A 27,327-nucleotide genomic window follows, 5' to 3' on the forward strand; every position below is an offset into this window, starting at 1 on the left:
TGACTGAGAAAGCAGGAGACAGAAAGATGGACAAATTAGAGCCCTGCTTTCCCAATTTCCTAGATATGGAAAAGTGAAAAGATCTGATTGATATTAAGGAGAACTGGTGTGTGCAAATTCAGGAAATGTCCTTCAAATGGAGAGTAGGTGCCTTTCCCCACCCCCTCTGCCTGAAAGGTGGATAGAATGTTAATGTTTGATCTTGATTCCAGTGTCAGGTAGTAGTCCTGAGCTGAGAATGGTAGCGTATTCAAGAATGCAGTGAAGAATTCAATGTATATCTTGCAAAATTAAGAAAAGTGAGTGAAGGGTGGGTGGAAAGGATGGGTGAGAATATTGAAAGGAGTGACATTGGTCAAGATCCATTGCATTCATATACTGCTTTGTAAATCACAACTACTTTGTACATACTTAAAGATAATAAAGAATAATAACAACAACAACAAAAGTCTGGGTCTGGCCATGCAGGAGTGCTTATTAAACTTGTACTGTGTTCATGGCACATCAGAGCAAGGAAGTATACTAGTGTTTTGGATATTTGGCTACATCTAGCAGAACCCAATTCTAACTCTTACAGAACTGAAACAAAAACTGAAACAAATAAAGAAATGATAATGAAGTAAATCCCCATCAACTATTGAGAGATAAATAATGATGGAAGAGAAAAAAAGTCAGAAAAAGAAGGATAAAGAAGAAGAAAATAAACGGTGAAGAAATAAAGAAGTAAATAGAAGATGAGGAAGAAGGAGAAGGCAGAGGAAGAAAAGAAAGAAGGAAGAAGAGGAAGACTTGGAGAATGAGGAAGAAGAAGATGAGGAAGACATTAATGATGGTAGTAATGATGAGAATGTATCTTGTTTACAACTAGACTGACTACATTACTCCTGACCCTTCCGGCCTCTGCCACTGTCCTGGTTCACCTGCGTTCCACTCTTACCATAAGTGTTGGGTCTGCTCTATTTGATGTCTGTCCATAACTTCTCCTTCCCTCTCCTGATCCACGCTATATGCTATTGACTATAGTCTAAGTCACCATGTTCACTCCACTGATAGAGATCCCTCCAGGCCTTCTTGGTGTTCCAGATTAGAAAAGAGCTCCTTTGTTTGACATTTACCAAATATCTGCCATCTTGGTTATGCATACTTCACACTTTACTCCCCTCAAAAACCTTCCATTTCCAGAGAAAAAATTATTCACTGTTCCCTACCTGTGCCTGCCAAGTCTTGCCTCCATCCATGTCTCACCACATCTGACATGTCATGGTCCCTCATCTCTGAGAGCAAACACTCATTTGTCTGTTAAGGCTCTGGTTAAATGGCCCCTTCTCTTTGATTCTCAATTCTCCTTGTTCCATTTAGAATCAGCTTCCAAAACCCATACTTTTTAAAAATATATTTTTTATTGTTATTGTAGAGCCATACATATTTTTACTGTACCAAGCTGTTCCTTGAACCTTAACAAAAGCCTGTCTACAGTAGGCTGACTCAACAAGACCAGGAGGAAGATGAGGACAAAAGAGAAGAAGAGGTGAGTGTTTCTTCTGAGGGATAATGATTATGACTAGCCTCTGTTCAAATTCTACTCAATGTTCCTTAGTACCTCTGGATCCAAATTCTTCAGGGTAAACATTCATGTGCTCCCAAGGAATAGGCCTTTTCTTTAGTAATGTGAAGATTTTCCAGGAGAGATAAGCTACTGACACATCCCAAGATTTCCCATGTTTGACACTCTATATTGATGTGGCCTCCATATAAAATTTTCTTTTCTGTCCCAAGAGACCCTCTCATTTTTCAAGGATCTGTTCCAGATTACTTAGTCTATGGAGTCTTCCTGACTTCCTGCTTTGTGTGGATCCTGGGGCTTAAACTTAGAGCCTGGGCACTAGCCCTGAGCATTTTTGTGCAAGGCTAATACTGTGCCACTTGAGCCACAGGTCAAGTGAATTCATCAAATCCTCCCTTTTGCAGTACAGATCTGAGTTTTCATACTTGCTAAGCTCTAAAAAGTAGGAAGCATTAGAATTAGATAGCCTTGTCACTAGACGAGATGTTGGCCTTGCTCAGGCCTCTGTTTTCCTACTGATAAAATGAAGATTACCTCAAAATTACAAAAATGGAATAAGGTAATCTGATATTGAAATTGAAATTAATGTTAGCCTCACCTACTCTTGAAAACCCAGCATCTTAAAACAAAAAGTGTTCATTCGCTGGGCTGATGAATTGCTGGGTTGTTGAAATTTGGGCTTTAGGAAGTCTCTGAGATTATCTAGAAGTTACTACTTGTAATCAAAAGAATAAGTGAATGAAGTTATGTGATGTCACTGGTGAGATGGATTTGATCATGCAGTCAAGTGCAGTCAAGAGACTTCATCTTTTTTAAAATTTTTCTCTTTTGACACTGTTATTTGAACTCAAGACCTCATGCTTGCTTGGCTTGCTTCCTAGGCTGATGCTTTATTAATTCCTTCAGTCTCGTTTTATTTCTTTCTGGTTATTTTGGAGAGGGAATCTTGTGTACTTTTCTATCTGGGTTGGTTTCATATCTCCATCCTCCAGATCTCAGCTAGGATTACAGGCAACAAGCATCCTTTTTATGCACCTCCAAGTCCCAGTTTATTCCTAGTCACCTTTCTGCTCCTGGCAATCCCTCCTGTGCCTTTCCCCAATGTGTTTTTGTTGTTGTTTAATCCTAAGGATTATTTATCTGGTAAATCAATCATTAGGTAATGTTTTAAGAACTCGTTTCCCATCAGATAAATGGAGATTACGTATTCCCTTTAACCGTCCATACTCTATGGTAAATATTATCCTAAAAAGGAAATTCATGACTCACAATTAACTGAACAGCCAACTGGGAAGTCGGGGAGTTCCCATTTATGAAAATTACTATTGTTGGATTGATTAACCCACCCACTGCCTGAGGGTCCTTTGAGTCATGCTGAACATATGTAGCATGCAAACTGGCAGTGGCTGATTGGTTAGGGATGAAGTAGGGGTGATTTAATATCCTATATTTGTAATGTCTACATAGAAGGAGAAAAAATTTCTGCTTTATTCAATTACCTATGATCAGGAATTTACTTGCAATTGACATTTCTCTCTCTCTCTCTTGCTCTCTCTCTCTCTCTCAAACACACACACACACACACACACACACACACACACACACACACACACACACACACACACACACACACACGAGCACACTGAGTCCTGCTCTAGCAAGCCAATAAAGGTATCAGGTATCAACTCTTTTTTTTCTTTTGCCAACCCTGGGGCTTGAACTCAGGGCCTGGGCACTCTCCCTGAACTTTAAAGCTAGCACTCTACCACTTAAGCCACAGTGCCACTTATAGCTTTTTTTTGTTTATGAGGTACTGAGGAATGGAACCCAGGGGTTCATGCATGCTAGGCAAGCACTCTACTATTAGCAAGCATTCTATCACTAAGACACATTCCCAAGGTATCAATTCTCAACTTCTATCCCACTGGTGAACATCAGGGAAGGTTGTTTGGCAGTGCTCACGTTAAGTTGGAAACCCATTCTGTCTCTTAATTGTTCTGTCATTTCATACAGATAACAAACTCTCTGAGCTTTTGTCTCCCCCTTTCCCCGCTTTATGGAGATACTTTAAAGATTAAATTAGATGAAGCACCTGGTATACAGTAACAACAGTTAAACTTTGGCCTTGCTGAGGAGGACATAGAAGAAGGTAAAATGGTGAGACTTAGAGAACTGTTTTCCAGGCCCATGGCAGTTCTGCTCTTGAGGATTTATCTGGGATGGGCCAAAGCTGCAGGCACATCTTAGAAAAACTGGTTCTCTGCTTTGGATCAATAGGACTATACACAGCAAAGTCAAAAGTGAAATTGTTTCTCCTTGAGCACCTACTATGGGTTGGGTGGATAGGTACAGGGTCATTTAGAAATGAATATCATATTTTCCTTGCCTCTGCAGGGCTTATAGGCTCACAAAGGATTCTCTAAGCTCTGTGAAGAGTCTGGACCACGAATGCCCAGACTTAACAAATCCTAGCCTCTGGTGGCAGAGAGCTTCAGGATCTGCATTTTCACAGTTTCCTGATCAATCTTATGTACATTAAAGTCTGAAAGCCACTTGTCCATAGCAGCATCTAAGATTTATTGTACATTGACTACACTTCCTTCATTTAACAAATATTTGTTGCCAGTTGTTCTATGCTGGACATGGTGCTAAGTGTTTTATGTGCATTGATTCATTGCATTCTCTCCACTGGTCTACCAGATATTTATTTTACCTTTGTAGCCAGAAAGCTAAGGAAATAACTCACTTACTAAGACTATGCTACATATCACAACAGAGGTATACACGATGCACTCTGGAAATTACAAGAAGGAAGCAATCACATGTAATTAAGAGAAGTTGCACAAGAATGTCTCTAAAATGAACCAGATCTAATGTAGTTCCAACATAGTGGTGTAGTTTTGAATTCCTTCAGGGATGGGCAAGTCAGTGCTCACAAAGAAGTCAATTGCTCCTAGGCACTATGGCTACAGGTTTAGGAATGCAGATGAGCCACTCTACCGAGAGATACAAATGCCAATAAGCACTTTTAATATTAGATGTGCTTCTCAAAAAATCAATAGCTTAATGAAGATATTCATATGCACTGAGAAGGAAATATTGATTTTTTCTTTTTGAATATGAGGGGATGTGAGGTACTTTTAAAGCAAAATAATAACCACTTTAGGCCAGAGAAATTCATTTTCTCTAAATAAAACCAAGTATAGTATGTGCTGTCATTGATCTACTGATGTGATATCTTATCTATCAGGTAGGCAAAATTTTTAAAGAGGAAAAAGACTATCTAATTTTAGCCAGTGTGTTGTATAATTGACCTCAGAAATGTAAATGGTTACATCTTTCCTCAGGGTTATTTGAAATACAAGTTAAGAAAGTGGACAAATATTCATACTCTTGAACTTCACAATTCTCATTCTGGGTAACAATATTGATAACACAAGCAGAGACTGGGATATAGATTTATCAATCAGAATATTGCCATTCATGGTGTTGGTTAAGGCCATTAGAATGGGAATGTTTAAATGTCAGAATTTACCCATTAAATTGGAAATAAGGTATGTTGGGGTAGGAATCTTGGTCACTTTTGTTCACTGTTAATTTCCCAAAGCCTGTCTCTGGTGCTTGGCACATAGTAGATGCTTAGAAAATGCTTATTGAATATATATATATATATATATATATATATATATATATATACATACATATATAGTTAGGCATGAGTGTTTTGAAGATGGACCTTGTGACCTTCTGTTCACAGCGATGACAGTTGAACATAGAACTTTTCATAAGCTTGTGTTAAAGATTTCAATATTAATAGACAAAGTAGCAAGCACGTAGATTCATCACAAGTGTTACTGGCTACTATTCATGGGAGTTTTAAGAGGACATCTTCATGGTTAGTAAAAGCTAGTATATCAACTATACTCAAGGAAATTCAAAATTGGCAGTTGAAACATACAAATACAGTATCTGTATAAAAATTCTGAAAAAAGATTACTAAATGAATCAGTCATGGGGTAACACCATGATTTTCATGAGCTGATGGACAGTATGGCTAGGAAAGACTTGTTAACATTGAGGTTAATACACCTGCACCTTAGTCTCTACATTCATAATCCAAGAAAGAATGAAGGAATTCAGCAAGCTGATGGGGTGGGAAAAATTAAAAGAATGTGCTGTAAGCAATGATTAGAATGGCAAAGTGAAAGGCTTTGAAAACTTTATTTACATCCACCTACATATTTATTGTTGATTCTTGGTCTTTGCTGGATGAGACTAGACTGCCAAAATGAAATTTATGACTCGCATATTTCTAGCACTTGTAGGGAATATCTGTGAATCTGAGGAAAGTCTCGCTATTGGCTACTTTGAAGTTTTCTTATAAACCATTCTATGGCTTGATACAGAGCGCATACCTCAACCACAAGTTCAAGACTTGTCTAACAACTTCTTTTAGATCTTTCCAATATAAAGATGGTGAAGGGCATTTTGTGTTTGTAGAGCTGGCCATAAAACTGCCCAGTGACATGGATATCCCACAGTAATCTATGATTAAAAGCAATGATAACTGTTTGGAGGACTTTGTGCTTTAAAGAACTACAGACAGATATCATACTATAGAGTTATAAGATATTTTCTGGACTAGCAACCTTAAATCCAATCTGGATTTAATTAATCAGCATTCTGTGGTTCATTGTCCATGATAGCACTAGGAGATTGGTGGTCTAGAAGTTGACTGTGGGGATGGTGATTGAAAGCTTGTCTTGTACACAAAAATTCACGTATCAGCCATTGAAATGGAGTGAAAGAGACCTCAAGCTTAATGAATAGTTGGCTTAGAGTATACCTGGAAGCTTTCTTAACTACAAAACAAGAAAATCTACTCTTTTAAAGTGCCTGAGAATTCAGGACAGGGAAGTTACTGTAAGATAATGTGTTAGCTGAAGTGAAGATTCCTAGGTCCTAGGCCAAGAAATTCCTATTAGATGAATCTAGTGTAGGCACAGATGCTTACATTCTTAATGAGAGTCCCCAAAGAAAAAACATGAACCTTAAAAAAGAAAACCTTTCTAGGAAATAAATGCTGCTTTACTTGAGAAATTATTTGTTTTCTTTTGGATTGTGCAAAAGTGAGTGCCATCACCTTGATGAGAGAGGGCAAAAAGAATGAGAAATTACGTTTTCCTATTTTACAATAGATTCGGACTTGAGGGTTTTCCTACCACCAGCCTTGCCAGCCTTCAGCTGTTGAATGAGGGAAAGACAAGAACATTTGTCTAACCCCACAAAGTAGGCTGCAGCCAAGAGGGAAGGGGCAGTAAGTGAGTCACTTCCTTTCAGAGGTGGATGATGGACACCATATATATATATATATATATATATATATATATATATATATATATATATATATATATATATATATATATATATATATATATATATATGCTGTTTCCTCTCTTGTGACATGACCTCCTTCTTCATCACTAAACTCTTAGCAAAATGCTCTATGGAGAGCATCACTGTGTTTGTGGTACATTGGGAGATTAAGGACAAAGTTGCTTGCTGGAATTTTCCAGTGAAATATACTAGAAAGAACCAGAACAGCCATGAGGAGAAGAGATTAGAGAGTGGGAAGTAGCTGCAAATTAAGTGGAAATGTTCATAGGCCACTCTTTTGAAATGTGGGTGACCTTCCCTTGGAACTCTTGGGGGAGACTTTTGGTAGCCTGACATTTGTGAAATATTTACATATAATAAAATATTACCATTTGAAGTGTATAGTGTAATCAGTTTGGACAAATGCAGATGCCTATGTTATTACCATTATAATGAAGAAAGGCATCTGCCACCATTGTTAGTTCTTCATCCAGTCAGTCATAAACACTTCAAGTCATGTGCCACTGCCCAACAACTTTTTGTCACTGCAGATTTGTCCCTTCTAGAGTCTCATATAAGTGGGATTACACAGTGCATGTACTTTTGTTTATATAATGGCATTTCAATTTCCTCCATCTTGTTTCATTTTTAGTGGATTGAGATGCACATGATTTCTGATCTATTTTTATTATGCCATACTATTTTAATAATTTCAAATTTACTGAGAACATTTCATTGATTTACATATGGTATAACTTAATATTCCTGAGAAATAGGCATATTCTAACATTGGTGGAATATTCTGTAAATACCAAAAAATATTAAGTGGGTTGATAGTTTTATTCAAGATTGCTGTATTCTTCCAAATTTTCTTTGTATTTGTTATGCCAGTTACTGGGAAAAAGCATTTGAATCTTTCAACTGTAGCTATGGGTTTGTCTATTTCTCCTTTCTCTCTTGTCAGTTGTTTCATGAATGATATGAGATATGGATTTAGAATTATTCTGCGTGGTTGATTTAGGACTCCTGTGTCCTGATTGGTTAATTGTGTTCCCATTAGGAAGCATCCCTCCTCATCTCTGGTCACATCCTTTATCCTGAAGTCCACTTGATCTGTTACTATTATATCCATTCTATGTTTCTTATATTTCATATTTTCATAATATGTTTTCTACCTTTTTATTCTATGATTTTATATTTACCGAAATTTGTAACAGACAGTGTATTGTAATTTGCTCTTGTAGATTTAGTCTTACATTTTCTGCCTTTTAGTTTGGATGTTTCATCTACATTTAATTGAATTTAGCAATATTTCAGTGTTTACATTCAGTGTACATAACAATATTGTGGTGCTTCTTGCTGTTTGCTTTCTCTTTGTTCCATCTGTCTTTGTTCTTTTTATTTTTTTCTATCTTCAATTAGATTGGTTATTTTTTATCATTCCATTTTATTTCTATTATTACTTTGAGAGTCTACAATTTAATTTTAATTTTAGTGATTGCTCTAGGTGAGTGAGGGGTAAATTATATAGTTGGCAATCAAGTCTGATTGTATCAGATTATTTTTATGCTGTCTTATGGGGACACAGTCTCCTTCATTAAGGTGCATATCGTCTATGGCTCTCTACTAGCTGATATTTCTTGCTGCAGTGGCAGAGTTGGAGAATTGTAACTGAGCTCCTATGCTGGCAAAGCCTGATACTATCCATGCCTTAACAGATTTACTCTAGGTTTACTATATATTTCTTTAAGTTGTCATATTCTATCATGGAAGAAAAAATATTAGATCACTTCATATATAAAAAAGCTGTGATATAGTTGGGTGCCTGTGGCTCACACCTGTAATCCTCGCTACTCAGGTGGCTGAGATCTGAGGATCTCAGTTCAAAGCCAGCCTAGGCAGAAAAGTCTACAGGAGACTACAATAAACTACTCAAAAAAGCCAGAAATGGTGCTATAGCTCAAGTGGTAGAGTGCTAACCTTGAGAACAAAGAGGCTTAAGGACAGCACCTAGGCCCTGAGTTCAAGCTGCAGAACTAGCTGTGATTTACTTCCACTTACCCATCCTCTCCTTTGTTCCCTATTTACTTCCGCATACTATATACTTGCAAAATTATGTCATTTGCTTTAAAGACTGAATTTTTCATTAAATTAAGTTGTATTTCCTCATGCATTTACCATACATTGCATTCTTCTTTTCAACATTCTATCTGTGGAAATTTTTTGTTTAAAAGACATCCTTCAATATGTCTTATAGCTTAGCTCTGCTAATAAATGTTCTTAACTTGTATTTTCCTGAAAATATTTGTCTTTCTTTTAAAAGAACATTTCACTGGATGTAAACTCCTAGGCCAACAGTTTATTCTGCCTTTATTAGGCACTTTAACTGGATTTCTCTGTTGTCTTTCTCCTTGCATAGTTTCAGATAAAAAGTCTGTATTCTTTTTTTAAAAAATATTTGCTCCTCTATGTATAATGTGTCTTTTTCCTTGTTAATTTAAGATATTTTTGTTACTCATTTATCTTTAATGGTATACTGGGCTCGGGTGAAGTTTTCTTTGCTGTAGCCTGATTGTGGCTTATTGCCTGTACATTTTTGATTGATTCTGGGAATTTTTAGCTACTAGATACTCAGATGTATTTATCTCGTCTTCTCCTTCTAGAATTCTACATTAGACCATAAAAATTGTTCCACAAATCACTAACATACTGTTTATATTATGAACCTCTTTTTTACATATTATTCATTTTGGATAGTTTCTATTATCATTAGTTGTCAGGTTTACTATTGATGCCTCTTGCAATATGCAATGTGCTTTTAATATTTCCGGAGGAATTCTATTGGCATATATTTTTATCTATTGAAGTTTCATTGTCTTTAATACATGTATGTATACATTTTTCCCTACCACGTTTGTTCCACCTTTAAGTATTTCATTAAGATAACTTAATAGTTATCTTAATGTTCTTTCTGTTAATTCTACATCTCCATTACTTCTGCATCAGTTTCTATCCGCCAATTTTTTGCATGACCAACAAATTTTTATTGGATACTGAATATTGTGTTTTAAGTATCTGGATTTTTGTGGTGATCCTTTAAGGCTTTTGTTCTAGCAAAGAAATTACTTGTTAACCAGCTTTCTCCTTCAAAAATTGCTTTGAAGATGCAGAAGACAAGTCTAGAGAATATTTATGGATACTTTAACGCCACTATTAAGTATGAAAGCCTTGTGGTCTCTATTGAATGCCTCAAATGGTCTTTGAAAATCTTTCATTCTTCTTGGTCACAGTTTGAATGTTGCTCAATTCTGCAAGCTGTGGGAATCACTCAGCCTACAGGTCCTCAGTTACCCATTGCCTGGAAAAATGAAGTTTTGCTCAATATGCTCCTTATATTCATTAAGGACTTGTTTTACATGTGGTTCTCTTCCCTCTGACATTCTTCTTCAAAATTTCAAGTCAGCTCAGCTTCTGGGTTCTGTCTTCACAACTTAGACAGTTATGCTCTGCTTAGGATTCCTTAGCCTACATTAGGATCCAGAATGAGTGTCCAGGCAGAACACCAAAGGTTTTACCTCACTTACTTCTTTTCTCTTAGGAATCACAACATCACACTCTCTGCTGTCCAATGTCTTAAAGCTATGGGTTGTACTATTTTTCCTTTTAACTTATGATGGAAAATATGTGTGGATCCTGTCATCTCATTGTGATTCCTACCAAAAGTCTAGTGATTATATTTTATTTTGCATTAGAGAAAAGTATAAACCTCAAGAATAGAGCAGAAACAGTTATATTACAACAAAAGAGAACTTGAAAAACCATAGCATTCTACGCCGATAGAAGTATAGTGTCTAAGGCTTGGAAAAAATTATATGAAGTGAAGTAAGCCAGGCCCAAAGAAACATAGGTCCCATGGTTTCCCTTATTTGCAATATCTAGTATATGTCTGAGTCGAGCAGAAAAGGTCAGATAAGGTGATGTTAGGGAAATGAACCCTAAGATATGTATTCAAATGTTTTTTTTTCTTTCATGCAACTGTTTCTAATGCATTTATAAGATTATTTCTTTGTTGCTTTGTATGTCCCTCCTCCACAGTATAACCCCTGCTTTCACAGTATTTGATGTTGGTATAATTTGTGGAGGGGAAGGGGAAAAACAAATCGTTTAAAAAGGGATACAGGTGGACCCATTGCAACAATGAGAAGTACAAGTCATTATATCGAAAACGAACTTTACAACTTTGGTGGGGGGTGGGGAGCAGGGAGGATTGAGTGGGGGGGCGGGGGGAGGATGGGAAGGGATGGGAAGGGGAAACAAGGGAGGAGGCTACAATGCTTGATAAGAAATGTACTCATTATCTTGCCCATGTAATTGTAACCCTTCTGTACAGTATTTTCACAATAAAAAAAAGAAATATAGTGTCTAAGGAAATGCAATCTTAGCCAACCTTGTCCATACATTAATGTTTTTCATGGGCATGCTTTGAGTTCATCTTTGCTGGCTTCATTAGTAGACAACTGAAGATTCTGTTTTGAATGCCATTCATGAAACTCATATACTAGGAAGGAGTAAGCAAATACCATGGAAACAACATGTCACAAATAGTGCAATGGAGAAACACTCAGAAGTCATGAGAACCCAACAGGAGACATCTATTACAATATAAAGAAGATCAGGGGTACTGGACTTGGTGTGGGATATAAACAGAATCCTGACCATGAGTAAGAGATGAAGTCTCAGATGAGGAAAGAAAGAGTAGCTGGGAATAAGGCACATGGATGCAAGAGGCTGTATAAATTTCTTCTGGTAAATGGAAGTTATTTTACAGTGGCTGGAGTGTCAAGAGGGTAGAAGAGGAATGGGGTGAGAGGAGGCCAAAAAGAAATGTAATTGCTGGGAAATATAGTCTCATTAAAATTTAACTCCATGCAAGGAGAACTGAGAAACTATTGAATAGTTGATCTGAAGGAATAACATGATCTAATTGGTGTTTTAGAAAACTCCATGGGTCTTGGGGGACAGTACAAACAGTACAATGTAGGCAAAAGATGATTTAGGCTTGAATTACAGTATTGGAAATGAGAGGATGAATGGGAGATTGTTTAGAAGGCATAATTAAATGAACTTGGAGACTAGCTGGATATGGAATGCAGGAATAAGGATATAGTACAGGTCATAGATAGCACCCAGGTCTGAGCTAGTCATGAGAGTAGTCTATTAAGGCACAACACATTTCTAAGGTTTTGTGGGTATTGACAATCATCTTATATATATCTAATTGTAGCTTTCTGGTTAGCTGGGTCCTTTAGGTATGTGAGATTATTTCCTATCTGCTAATCTGTCCTCCATCTCCTATCTCTTCTAATATACAGAATCTGTGTAAGATAATACTTAAGGCTGCTCTTCAGGTTCTTGCTGGATCATAAGTCAGTTACCTTTTTGGTTTTGTGTTTACCCTCTGTGTGCTGTGGATTCTGCAAGCTAAATTTGAAAAATAGTATTGCCACGTTTCTTTCTGTGACATGTGGAAATGTACAACACAAACCTGGAAAAATAGGGACTGAGAGGTATATTCAATGCAGAACACATGCTTAGCATGCTCAAGTCTCCAGTTCATTTTCCACTACCCTTCTAGTACACACACACACACACACACACACACACACACACACACACACACACACACACACACACACTTTATAACCTGAAAAAATAATACTTGGAGATCAGAGCCAGGAGAAGTTTAGACATTGTATATTACAACAATAACCTGGAATGGAGTAAAAACAATGGTGGTTTTCTTACATGGCAATTGTCAATAGCGAGGGATAGAAAGTAAAATTAAGAAACAGAACTGACCAAAAAGACCACTGACCAGAGACTGCTAATTGTCTCACAACATTGACTCTTCTTTCTTTCCTTTCATTTGTTGTTATTGTAGAGTTGATATACAGAGGGGTTACAATTACATGAATCAGGTAACGAGAATTGAGTACAATTCTTTTGAACTGTGTCTTCCCTCTAGGGCTCTCTCCTAGTTTTTCCTCCATCCCTGCCCCCCAAGATATGTAGTTCATTTTCCACATTGTGTCTAGGAGTAACACTGTTGTATTTGTTCACCCTTGTTCCACCTTTTCTGTGCTCCCATAACCCTCCCAAATACAAACAAACTAGCAAACAAGATAAAAGGAAAAGAAAACAAAAACACCAACAATAGAAACTGAAAATTGTTTCATTTTCTTTTATTGGAGTTCATTTCATAAAATATCATTTGATATGATCTTATGCACATTGCTATTGAGCTTTCCATTTTCTAGATTAGTATGTGGTCCACAATAAAACTATTGAAGTTAAGTAGATGTGTCAAAAATCTTAACCAAATACAGATGATACACTCAGAATAAACCAAATAGTATTTATTTATAAATGTACTATTAAGAAAGGTTGGATTTGGTGGACATGTAAATACTTTATAATAATCAAGACCTCATATCAGCTAGATTGTTACTTCCTTGAGGGCCTAAAAAGATAAGATAAAATAATAGAAAAAAAAACTAGAAAAAGAGACAATCAGATAATGTCAGTCCAAAGAATCCATAGCTTTGAGTTGATGGACAGAATCAGTCTCATTCAATATTCAGAGAACAAATACCCAGACTTCACTCTTTCTTGCTCTGATCCTCTCCTAGAGCCCCTATTGTCTGTACTAGAACCACAGAAAACAGAGGCTACAATATCACATTGAGATAGTTTATAGAGACCTGCTTACCAAGGCAGAGAACAGTTGGAAAGAAATAAGCAGTGTTTGAGTGGAGAGGCAAATGGAAAAGAGCTGGCATGTAGGAGCTCTGAAAGCTGAATTTGGGCCAAAGGAATGTAAGCAGAAATGGTGTGTTTGATTTGGGGAACACATTTTTAAAGGGTGAAGCATGCCTTCCTCATTCTTATTAGCTAGATTAAAGATATAATGACTGGAATTTGAGCAGCTGTCTTGGTCTACAAGATAGAAGTCACATCCTAAGATTGGTAAAATGATACAATAGAAGGGATCAGGAGAAGAGTTCTTATTATCTTATCACTTTTTTTCAATTAAGAAAAAGAACCTTTTTTTTAAAACTCAGGGGCCTCCAGGTCTTACTTGGCCTTTTTACTCATGGCTGGTACTCTACTACTTGAGGCATATCGCCAGTTTTGGGATTTTTGCTGTTTAATTGGAGATAAGAGTCATACAGACTTTTCTGCTCAGGCTGGCTTGGCACTGTGATCCTCAGATCTCAGCTTCCTGAGTAGTTAAGATGATAGGCATGAACCACCAGTGCCCAGCCTAATTTTAAAGCCACTTTTACTTTGGATTTAAGTGGTACACACCCTCACCAACTCAGAAGACCAAACAGGAAATTCTTTTGCAATGTAAATGTATTGGTTATGATTTTTGTTACTTGTAGGCATCTAACATGGACATTGTCTTGCTTAAGAAAAAGAGAAGTTTAGGAGGAGGGGGGACCAAGATGGCGACGGGGCAGTAGGGAAACGCCACAGCGCTCTCCAACCAAAAAGAGAGTTCGAGTTCCAACGCTTAATCTCCCCAAGAGACCGACAACAACAAAAAGACGAACACTCAGAGAAAAACCAGAGGCGGAGAATAACAAAAAAGAAAGAGGAAAAGAATTTCAAAACAGAGAAAAGCGAAGACCCCTCCCCCAACCTTTACTGGCCGCGCGGCAGCGCGCCAAGCCGCCGGCCAGCCGGCCCGGCGGGGGCTGTGGGAGCCCCAGAGAAACAGCAGAGACACAGGGGGCCACTTTCAGAACATCAGGTACTGGTTTGCAGAACAGCAGATCGCCAGGAACAGAGAAACCTACCAGCCGGGAGTCTCCACGAGGATCCCACCCCCACCCCTCACTCTCCACCCGAGCAGAGAGGCTCCATCCCCCGCTCGGCATCAGCAGAGTGACAAAAGGACCTGCGGCAGACCACCCGGCCCGCCTGATCGCGATCGCAACGATCCAGCACTCTCCACCCGAGCAGAGAGGTTCCATCCCGCCAAAGCGGCTCTGCGCGACAAAGGGTCCTGTCTGCAGACCACCCGCCCGCCCGATCACGATCGCAACAACCCGGCGGGGTCACTTGGGCCCCAGAGGTACCGAGAAGAAGCTGCCTGAGCGTGGACACTCTTGACCCAACAGCTTCGACAGAGGCAGAGACAGAAAAGAATCACACAGAGCCACCACCGCCCAACCCAGCCCGGATTGCAACAACAACTGACGACCTACACCACACAGAAACAACCAGCTCCAGGGTGAGTACCCCACAGGGGAAGTGTATCCCTCAAGGGAGACCAGAGCTGGAGGGAATCCCCAGACCCTGACCTAGACTCCCTACCCCAGCACCCGGACCACAGGACCCACTAAAACTGGGAACTGTTTGAGAGCTCCACCAGCCCGTGGAGCACACTCAGCTGGCCAGGCTAGAGCAAGAGCACCCCTGGAAGGGAGCTTAAATGCCCAAGCCAGGAACAGCGCCCCTGGGTCAAGACTACCAACAGTAGAAGAAATTTGAACTGTGTCCCCCAGGCTGTATAACCTAGGGGGTATACACATCAGCACAGGCCTAACAAGCGCGCTCCAGGCTGGGGCCGGAACCAAGCCCGGGGATCCGGCACCTGAACAACACAACCAACTCCTCCCAATTGAAGTAAAAAGCTGAGCATACGCCTCAACAGAGGGGAGAAAACCAGGAAACAACACTCCCCCGGGAAGCACGCCTGTGACAACAAAAGACCTGGAGGCCCAGGACAAGAGAAGCCCAAACCCCACCAAAACTCCACCCATATACCCTAGACTGGGAATTGGGCAACACAGGCTGCCAGCACCTGATAGTAAGCAGGAGCTCAGACTGTTAAGGCGGCTCAGCAATAGAGTGATAGTCTTGGATGTATGAGGCCCTGGATCTGATTCCTCAGCATCACAAAAGCAAAAAGGGTCAGAAGTGGTGCTGTGGCTCAAACGGTAGGGTGCCAGCCTTGAGCTGAAAAGCTGAGGGACAGCACCCAAACCTAGAGTTCAAGCCCACAACCAGCCCAAAACAAATAAACAAAAACACATCAGGAGCCCATAGCAGACTCCAGCATTTGGGAGAGTGCATCCAGAGCATCTGTTCTTCACAAGAGCACCCGTAGGAGCAAACACAAGCAGTCTAGGCTGCTCAACCCTTCCAAAGGCGGGAACTGTCAGCAATCTACAGCAGAGAGCTGAGAATCCTAAGTAAGTCAGAATAGCAGCTGGAAATAGGCTCCCAACAGAACCCAGATCAGGCACAGACTCTCTCTACCAATACAGAATCAGCAACCAAGCAAAGACAGACACACCAAAACAAAATTGAAGAGCAGTCTCCTGAACCTCCATGCGAAAATCACAGAGAAAAATCACAAGGTTTACTACCACCCAGGACAGCAAGCTCACCCCAAAAGCCAGCAGCCACACAGGGGAGAGCCCCAGTGGGAGCAAAGCAGGAATGGAAGACAAAGGCTACTTCCAAGGGTTGCTGGAGGCAATGACTCAAGAAATAAAGCGAGAAATTTATCAGAAATTGAAAGAGCACAAGGATGAACTATCCAAAGAGATACAGGGTATCAAACAAGAGATGCATGCAAAAATAGAAGCTGCACAAACCTCAATAAGAAGTGAGATAAACGCCAAATTAGAGGTAATGCATACCTCATTGAGAGGTGAGATCAGTACTCTGAGAACCAACATTGAATCCATAAAGGGATCCATTTCCTCCATGCAAACCACAATAGAAGCCACTGTCAACAGAGTGAATGAAATGGAAGGTCGAGTGTCAGATACAGAAGACAGAATACACCAACTGGACCAAAAAGTGACAGATATGGAAAAATTACTCAAATTAAACCAAAGGGATATTCAAGAGCAAGCAGATAATGCTAAAAAATTTAACCTTCGCATAATTGGAGTGGACGAAGGTGAGGAATTCCAGAGCAAGGGAATGCAACACCTATTTAACAAGATAATCAATGAAAATTTTCCCCACCTCAAAAACGACCATCTTAACTACATCACAAAAGCTTATCGAACACCCAACAAGCAAGACCCCAGGAGAAACACTTCTAGACACATTATAGTAAAAATGATAGATCTGAATAATAAGGAAACAATCCTGCATGCAGCAAAAATGAAGAAGGAGCTATACTACAATGGGAAAAAAATAAGAATTACTGCAGATCTCTCCACACAAACAATGAATGCAAGAAAAGCCTGGGAAAGCACCATACGAGCCCTGAGAGCCAATAACTGCCAACCCAGACTGATCTACCCGGCAAAGCTAGCATTCACATTTGATGGAGAACTGAAAACTTTTAATAGCAAAGAAAAACTAAATGAATACATAAACATTAAGCCAGCATTACAAAGAATTCTAAGAGGGGGGACACAACCTGAAGAAAGCAGCCAGGAACTGGGGCCTGCCCCAAACAGGCATTACTCAAAGTCTAACTGAGCAAGCACAGGAGGAAAGGGAAAAAAGAAAAACTTAGGAAAACGGAATGGCAGGGACAACAATGCATCTCTCTATACTTTCTCTTAATATAAATGGGCTGAATTCGCCAATTAAAAGAAAACGAACTGAGGACTGGATAAGAAAACAAGACCCATCCATCTGTTGCCTTCAGGAGACCCACCTCTCAGCCAAACATACAAACAAACTCAGAGTGAAGGGGTGGAAAAGGATCTACCAATCAAACGCCCCCAGTAAGAAAGCAGGTGTAGCTATCCTGATATCTGACAAAATAAACTTTTCATTAAAATCAGTACAGAAAGACAAGGACGGACACTACATATTAATAAAGGGAACAATCCAAGAGGAGGATATAACCATCATCAACTTATATGCCCCAAATATTGGTGCACCTAGATATGTCAAACAAATGCTCTCAAACTTACAGAATAAAATAGATCCCAATACGATAATACTAGGAGACTTTAACACACCACTCTCACCAAAGGACAGGTCTACCAACCAGAGGATTGGCAAAGAAGCTACCGAATTAAGAGAGGCCATACTGCAAGCGGAATTAACTGACATCTACCGAGTATTTCACCCTAAAACAACACAGTACACATTCTTCTCAGCAGCTCATGGAACTTTCTCCAAAATAGACCATATCATAGTTCATGCAAGGAACTTAAGCAAATACAAAGGGATCGACATAATCCCCTGTATCCTATCTGACCACAGTGGAATCAAGCTAGCTCTCAATAACAAAGCATACAGCAGAAATTTCTCCAATACATGGAAATTGAACAGCACACTCCTTAACAATGCCTGGATAACAGAAGAGATCAGAGAAGAAATAAAGCATTTCCTACAACTCAATGAAAATGAAAACACCTCACAAAGAAACTTGTGGGACACAGCAAAAGCAGTCCTGAGGGGCAAATTTATTGCCCTCAGTGCCCACATCAAGAGAATGGAGACAGACCAAGTAAATAATCTCATGTTGCAATTAAAACAGCTAGAAAAACAGGAAAAAATGGAACCTAAAGCTACTAGAAGAAGCCAGATAACCAAATTAAAAGCAGAGATTAACCAATTAGAAAATCAGAAAACCATAACCAAAATAAACCAAACAAAAAGCTGGTTCTTTGAAAAAATAAACAAAATTGATGGCCCATTGGCTAGATTAATTAAAAAAAGAAGAGAGGAAACCCATATTAATAGGATTAGGGATGCCACGGGAAACATCACCACACGTACCCAAGATATCCAAACAATTCTAACAGACTACTTTCAAAAGCTATACTCTCTAAAGGAAGAAAATCGGGCAGAAATGGATGCATTTTTAGAGAAATACAAGTTGCCCAAACTGAGCAAAGAAGAAGTTAACCAATTAAATAAGCCAATATCCTATAATGAGATACAGGAAGCTATCAAAAGTCTTCCAACAAAAAAAAGCCCAGGACCAGATGGACTCACAGCAGAATTCTATAAGACCTTTAAACAAGAACTAATACCCATACTCCTCAAGCTCTTCAGAGAAACAGAGAAGGAAGGAGCTATCCCAAACTCATTCTACGAAGCCAATATCACACTCATCCCCAAACCAGGCAAAGACCCAACCAAAAAGGAGAATTACAGGCCAATCTCCTTGATGAACACAGATGCAAAGATCCTTAACAAGATTCTAGCTAACAGAATCCAGAAACACATAAAAAAAATAATTCACTATGACCAGGTAGGCTTCATCCCAGAGACACAGGGATGGTTTAACATACGTAAGTCAATAAATGTAATCCAACATATCAACAGAGCCAAGGTCAAGAATCACATGATTATCGCTACAGATGCAGAAAAGGCCTTTGACAAAATTCAACATTCATTCATGCTAAAAGCTCTGGAGAAAATAGGAATAGAAGGAACATTTCTAAAAACAATAAAAGCCATTTATGACAGACCAATAGCCAATATTATACTTAATGGGGAAAAGCTACAACCAATTCTCCTAAAATCAGGAACAAGGCAAGGATGCCCACTGTCTCCACTCCTCTTCAATATAGTCCTAGAACCCTTAGCCAGGGCAATAAGGCAAGAAAAAGACATTAAAGGGATCCTCATAGGAAAAGAAGAAGTTAAACTATCCCTTTTTGCAGACGACATGATACTATACCTCCACGATCCCAAAAACTCCATCCCCAAACTCTTAGAAATCATAAATCACTTCGGCAAAATAGCAGGATACAAAATAAACCCACAAAAATCAGTTGCCTTCCTATACACTGATAATGTACAGGAAGAGAGGGAAATAAAGGGAGCAACCCCATTCACAATAACCTCCCGAAAAATAAAATATTTAGGAATTAACCTAACCAAAGATGTAAAAGAACTATTTAATGAGAACTATAAAAAGTTAAAGAAAGAAATTGCAGAAGACACTAGGAAATGGAAAGACCTCCCATGCTCCTGGATAGGCCGACTTAATATAGTAAAGATGGTAATACTTCCAAAACTAATATACAAATTCAACGCAATTCCTATTAAAATCCCAATGACGTACATCTCTGAAATACAGAAAACAGTCCAAAAATTCATATGGAACAACAAAAGACCTAGAATAGCCAAAACAATTCTAGGGGATAAAGACAATATGGGAGGGCTATCCATGCCGAACTTCAAACTCTACTACAGAGCTATAATAACAAAGACAGCATGGTACTGGCACAAAAACAGACCCGAAGACCAATGGAACAGAATAGAAGATCCAGAAATAAATCCACAGGCCTACAGCCAGCTGATATTCGACAAAGGAGCCAAAGACATACAATGGAAGAAACACAGCCTCTTCAACCGTTGGTGCTGGGAAAACTGGGCAGCCACATGCAGAAAACTAAAAGTGGACCCCAGCCTATCACCATGCACCAATATCAACTCAAAATGGATTAAAGACCTTAACATTAAACCTGAATCTCTGAAACTACTGCAGGACAGAGTAGGAGAGACACTTGAACTAATAGGCACAGGAAGGAACTTCCTGAACAGAGTCCCAGGGTCACAACAAATTGGAGAGAGACTCGACAAATGGGACTACCTTAAAATAAAAAGCTTCTGCACAGATAAAGCTATCGCAACCAAGCTAGAAAGACAACCAACTAATTGGGAAAAAATATTTACCAGCAATATATCAGACAAGGGGTTAACATCCTGTATATACAGGGAACTCAAGAAACTAATCCCTCCCAAACCCAACACACCAATTACTAAATGGGCAAGGGAACTAAAGAGGGACTTCTCAAATGAAGAAATAAAAATGGCAAAGAAACACATGAGGAAATGTTCATCATCCCTGGTGGTGAAGGAAATGCAAATAAAGACAACCCTGAGATACCACCTTACCCCAGTCAGAATGTCCCACATCCACAAATCAGCCAACGACAAATGCTGGAGGGGATGTGGAGAACGAGGAACGCTATTACACTGCTGGTGGGAATGTACACTCATACAACCACTTTGGAAAGCAGTCTGGAGGGTCCTTAGAAAGCTAAAGATTGACCTCCCTTACGACCCAGTCATACCACTTCTAGGCATCTACCCTGAACAACAGGAACCAATATACAAGGACACGTGCACCTCCATGTTTATTGCAGCACTGTTCGCAATAGCTAGGATATGGAAACAACCTAGATGCCCCACCACAGATGAATGGATCCAAAAATTGTGGTATCTATACACAATGGAATATTATGCAGCCATTAGAAATGACAAAATAATGGCATTTGCAGGGAAATGGATGGAGCTAGAAGGAATCATGTTGAGCGAGGTAAGCCAAGAACGAAGAGACAAACAGTACATGGTCTCCCTGATAAGTGGATGATGAATCCAAAATGTTAGGTGATATGACAAAACTAACAGGACTTAAGAAACAAAGAACTCCCACTCATCTGGTTGAACCACTACTAAATATCCCCATGCTGCTGATCACATATATGGTATATAACATATGAGCACCGTTATATATTACAGACTGTGATAGACAATTTGCTCCAGGAAAGTTAGAATGAACTTGTGACTTTAAATGAGCATCATTATTCCACAATACTGTGAATTTCCGGAAATTAAGTAATCACTTAATCACGATCAAAAAAAAAAAAAAAAAAAAAGAACCTTGGGGAAGGGAGGGAGGGAGGGGATGGTAGGGGGAAAACAATGGAGGGGGTAACAATGTTCAAGAGGAAGTGGAAGTGTACTCATTACCTCACTCATGTAGCTGTAACCCTCTGTATAGTATCTCTACAATAAAAAAAATTAAAAAAAAAAAAAAAAAAAAAAGAAAAAGAGAAGTTTATAAGAAGGATGTTGGGGAGTTCTCAGATAATAAAGGAAATGCTGACCTACAAAGATAGGAAGACTCAGAGGGACTCTAGTAACTCAAAATTCTTCATGACCATTCTTCCTGGAGGACTACCACAAATGTGACTCACCTCTAATAGTTCCCAATCTCTTCTTTAATCCATTCCAAATTCCATACTTCGGTTAGAAATAATCTTAATGAGCTGGGCATTGGTGGTTCATGCCTGTAATCCTAACTATTCAGAACACAAATTCAAAGGATAGTGGTTCAAAGCCACACTAGGCAGAAAAGTCTATAAGACTTCATCTCCAAAATAACCAGTGAAAAGCTGGGCTGGAGGTATGACTCAAATAGTAGAGCACCAGCAAGCAATCTGAGCTAGTACACCACAGGGCCCTGAGTTTGAAGTTCAATCTCTGATACTAGCACATAAAAAAGAAGGAAGAAGGAAGGATGAAAGGAAGGAAGGAAGGAGAGAGAAGAGAGAGAGAGGAGAGAAAGGAAGGAAAGAAGGAAAGAAAGAAGGAAGGAAGGAAGGAAGGGAAGGAGGAAGGGAGGGAGGAAGGAAGGAAGGAGAGGGAAAAAGATTTCTTGAACTGGCTTGGGTCTGGCTTTTGGGGGAGGGAATATCACAGTATACACAGGGACCATTGGGGGATCCCAAGATTCTAAAAGCCACAATGCATTGTGAGTCAGTCACATCAGAGGTACAGTTTAAAGGAACTCTTACTTCAATCTCTAAACATTCATGAACATACAGCATGTTTCCAAAATGAAATATGCCTCTCAAGGACATGTTTCATACTTATTCTGGAAGAAGAATAGACAATAACAAGACCTGATCCTCAGACATCAAATGTGGACTCCTAATGTGGTAGGTAGGCCTCATTATAGGGGGTCGGGCAGCTAACAAAGAAAACATTTTTTATAATTAAAATCATTAAAAACCCTCACCATATGCCATGTTCGAGGGCCCATTTTTAATAAAATTGACAGAAAAAGATAATTGAAGACTCTTAAGAGCCCATACATAGTCTAGCTGACATGAGAAGCATGTAGAGAAATCATAGTAGGAATAAATGTAGGACATCCAAAGAGTATAGAGGAGACAGCTTTCAGAGAGTTACAGGGGATGCTGGTTGAGGGGTGTGTGTGTGTGTGTGTGTGTGTGTGTGTGTGTGTGTGTGTGTGTGTGTGTGTGTGTGTGTGTGTGTGTGTGTGTGTGTGTGTGTGTGTGTGTGTGTGTGTGTGTGTGTGTGTGTGTGTGTGTGTGAGAGCAGAGGTCTTGCAGGCATGAATGAGGATGCAAAGAGAATTCAAGGCAGTAAGAGCAGCATGTGCAAAGCTATAGAGACATGGAAATGCTCAGCCATGTTAGAGGAAAGGTAAATAGCCTTGGAATAGGCTCCTTGACATTGACTTGATAGACATTTAGTCGCCCACCCCCCCCTCAGCATTGAAGGCATACCCACTCATGCAGGATTGCCAGGGAGTCAAAGGTGAATGAGATGCAACTTTCTCCTGCAGTGGGAGAGACAAATAGAATGCATACCAGATGAATGCCACAGCAGAAGGGCACAAAATCCCTACTTGGAGTGCTTAGGGAAAGGGGATTATTCAAGGACCCAAGAAGAGGACTCCTCGGGGAAGAAGAGACTTGGGGAACTAGAAAGCCATGCTGAAGCTGCTTGGGTTTCTACATCTTTTGTTGTTGTTGTTGGTAGTGGTGGTTGTGGGGCACTGTCCCTTGAGGTTTTGTGCTCCAAGCTAGCATTCTACCACTGGAGAAACAGCTGCACTTCTGGTTTTCTGGTGGTTAACTGGAGATAAGAGTCTCACTGCCTTTCTTGCCGTGGGTTAGCTTCAAATCATGATCCTCAGATCTCAGCTTCCTGAGTAGCTAGCATGACAGGTGTAAGCCCTCCTGCTCCTGGTGTATTTCTGCATCTTTGCAGGTTATAGGACCCTTTGAAACTTCCCATATGTGTATCAACCAGGAAGAATCATTTTGCAAAGGCTTCTTTAAAATCTTCTGCTTCAGAAGGAAGGAGAATCCTATTATTTTGTACTTGTTTGCCAGGCGTTGTGCTGGAAATTTTATATACGTTATTTCATTTCAACTGAGTTGGGGTCTGCAGAAGTAGAGAGCTGTGAGAGGGGAACCAGGCCTAGAAGAGAGGCGTGTTGTGTCAAGTGAGGTACAAGGGAACAATAAAGCAAAAGAGTGCTGTTTTATGTGCGCCTGGCAGGGACTTAAATTGGTTCCCCTCTTCACAAAAAGTTTTCTGCCTGCCTTGATGCAAAGGGCTACTTGATGGAAAGGCAAGTTGGATGGGTCAAAATCTTGATCATTTCTTTAATTAGAAACATGATCTGCTGCAATCTACTTAAACTAGCTGGAGTATATACGTGCCAGACCAAAAGTCCAAGGAAAAAGTAGTCCACAAACACCCCCAGAGACCCAAGTTCATCTTTTCCTAAGATAGCTGTACCTCCAGGTCCTTCTCCATTCAAGAAGGAGGGAGAAGAGAAGGGCTTTTACCAAAAAGAGTTAGTGTTCACCAGGACTCTGTGCCTCTCCCCAGCAACTTCTGCTTACATTTCATTTGCTGGTAGCCACTGGAAAGCAACATGGTTTAACAGAGTACATTTACTGTCCCCTTCCACGTAGAATTAGAGTTGAGTCACTGAGACCCAAGGGACAAAATATGGGGCATGTGCAGAAAGAAGACAACATATAAAACATCATCCATATTTTCACAGTTCTGTGAGGTGAGCAAAGTTATCCATATTTTACTAATGGGAAAATGGATTTAGAGAGCAAGATAAATAGCCCAAAGTCACCCCAAATAATGAGTCATGGAATAAAGATTTTTAAAACAACAGCAAAAGATGCTTTATATGATATCATCCTATCTCCCCATTAGCTGTTAGCTGTGTGACCTTGAGGGATTTGCTCTACCTTCTTTAGCCTCAGTTCTGAGACTTGTAAAATAAAGATGGGCGGAATCAAGGAAGTCAGAAGCTAGAAGTGAAAGAGTTAGAGAGTTTATGTCCTCTGTGGACCTGTGATGATTCTACATTTACCTCTTGTCCCAAGGTATGTCACCTGCAATTGACAAGTGGTAAGGGGTCTTCAAAAGGCATAGTTTGAACACTTGTATTTGAACTTGGCCTACTGACATCTCTTCACAGGTATTTTCCTATCTGGGTCCCATCAGAGTTCCCCAGGAAGTTCTACTGACTGAGTTTCCTTTGTCTGCATCAATGCTGCCTATGCAAATGAGTTTTGAGCTGCATTCCATGGCAGGTCAGATAGAAACAGAGTGCAAAGACTCCTGACTTTCTCACTCTCTTCCCCCACATGGCTACTGCCAAGTGTAACCAAACTTGGGCTATTTCTTATATTGTCGTATGTAATCTCATCCTTCTGAGCACAAAGGAAGTCCTAAAAATGAAGGCCCACAATACTTCACGTAGTTTCAGGCATGGGGGATTGAGCACTTGTAAGGAAAGCACCTGCTCCCCAGCCCAGGCCCAAACTGAGTCTCTCCTGTGACTCTATTCCCCCTCTTCTTAGGCAGGAGTTTGTTGTTACTTTTAACATATTCCTCTGTATTAGCATAGGGCTTTGTGAGTACCTCTAACACAGTATAACTTCTAGCATACCTAGATGGAAATTAAACTTCAGCAGATCAGGAGGCTTTGTCTTTACTAGATACCATAACCTTATGAAAAGAATAAATGCTTGTACCCTCCCCAAATCCACACATTGAAATCTTGGCCTCCAAGGTGATAGTAAAGGAAGGGCCTTGATAAGACGATGAGAGTAGAGCCCTCATCGTTGGTACTGGTCTCCTTAGAAAAGAAAGAGGCCAGAGAGCTCCCTGTGCCCCTTCAACATTATGAGAAGTTATCCATTATGAGGGACCAGACAGCAGATCTGCTGATGCTTGACCTTGAACTTGGGCCTCCTGGCCTCTGGATGTGTAGAAAGTAAATACTCTGAGGTTACCTTCCCTCTAATAGAGTAAGTGCCCCCTTATTTTCCCTATCATCACTGAACCTGGCTATTGCTGATCTTACTAACTTTGACAAACATTGAAAAATATCTCACTTCATCCTAATTTTGAATTTCTCTAATAAGTAAGCAGGCGAACCACATTTCTATATGTCTGTAAGCCTCTTGTTTTTCTTCTATGCTTTACCTCTTGAGGGCTGAAGTCAATGGGCCCCATTCAGTCCTGAGGTCTTCTCTAACAACACCAGGTTCTCTAACAGTGACATGAGAACGTGTTAAGAAGGACCGAGGCACTCTGGAGTTAGAAGGCTTACAAATTTTCTTTTGCAGTTTACACAATTTTTTTTCCATTTTACTCAGCATGTCTGTATTGATAACCGTGTTGAACTCACCAGAGGCTCTGATGGCAGAGACTACACACATTAAGGGCCTCCTGAGGGTCTTTCACTGGAGTAGAAATAGGAAGAGTTTTCACTGTTTGGGTTCCAGAAGTTTTGCTTTGCTATGTATTTTTCTTTTGTTTTGTTGATTCTATTGTAGGTTTTAGATTGTGTGTGTGTCGGGTGGGGGGGGGTGTTGGTGTCTACATTGCTCTTGTCTTTGCTTTGTCCCAATCTGGATGGAATGCTCCCTGTGAGATGATGTCTAGCTCTCCAACATTCAGACCCGGGGAAGTCACCTTCTCAATGAACAGACCTCATCTCACACTATGGTTACATCAGGCAGGTTCCTTGCATTTCAAATTCAAGGACTATTCACTTCGTGTTGGATTTGGGAAATGCAATAGTGCTTACCACTCAGAGTCTATTTCGGATAACTAGAAGAATGAAAAGCCATTTAAAGGGGGTATATCATCATGGCCTTGTAGCCATCTCAAGAAAGAGTGAAAGTGAGTATGCTATGGGAGGCAGCACAGCTCCCCTGCTTGAAGTTGCCATGGTCTGAGTGTTTCTATGCCCCCACAAGTCACAGGTTGTGATTCTGATCCCAGTGCAGTGGTATCAAAGGTGAGTCCTTGGGAGATGGGCGTGTCATGAAGGCAGTCTTCAAATGAATGGGTCTTGTGCCTTCTAAGAGAGACCCAGATAGAACCCTTACCCCTATACCTTGTGAGGTTACAGTGAGAAGACAACAGCAATGAGGATATGAATCTTCCCCAGATAGAAGACCTTCAGGTCCCTTAATCTTGGACTTCCAAGCATGGAGAACTGTGGGAGACAAACACTGGTTTATAAATCACCCAGTGTGAAGTGGTTTATACTGAGACACCAATGATGAGATCTTGGAAGGGAATGAAAACTCCTGTGCTTCTGTCATCATCTCTAAACTGCATAATGCGATGAGACTGATAGGATTGTTTTTTTTGTTTGTTTGTTTGTTTTTTTTTGGGTCCGGTTGTGGGGCCTGAACTCTGGGCCTGGGCACTGTCCCTCAGCTCTTCAGCTCAAGGCTAGCGCTCTACCACTTGAGCCACAGCGCCACTTCCGGCTTTTTTCTTTTTGCTTA

General features: G+C 40.0%; 1 long non-coding RNA gene across 1 annotated transcript in view; it reads left to right on the top strand.

The window, feature by feature from the left end:
* Nucleotides 1-591: 591 nt before the first annotated feature.
* The window catches only part of LOC138803314 (uncharacterized), an 87,274-nt gene continuing 60,538 nt past the window's right edge, over nucleotides 592-27,327 (top strand). Inside the window, exons 1-2 of the long non-coding RNA XR_011364929.1 lie at nucleotides 592-832; nucleotides 1,415-1,528. This is a non-coding gene — a long non-coding RNA (uncharacterized lncRNA). The remainder of the gene's footprint in view (nucleotides 833-1,414; nucleotides 1,529-27,327) is intronic.

The sequence above is a fragment of the Dipodomys merriami genome, unplaced genomic scaffold (assembly GCF_024711535.1).
Source record: "Dipodomys merriami isolate MVZ:Mamm:240054 unplaced genomic scaffold, mDipMer1.0.p SCAF_34, whole genome shotgun sequence".
Taxonomy (NCBI): domain Eukaryota; kingdom Metazoa; phylum Chordata; class Mammalia; order Rodentia; family Heteromyidae; genus Dipodomys; species Dipodomys merriami.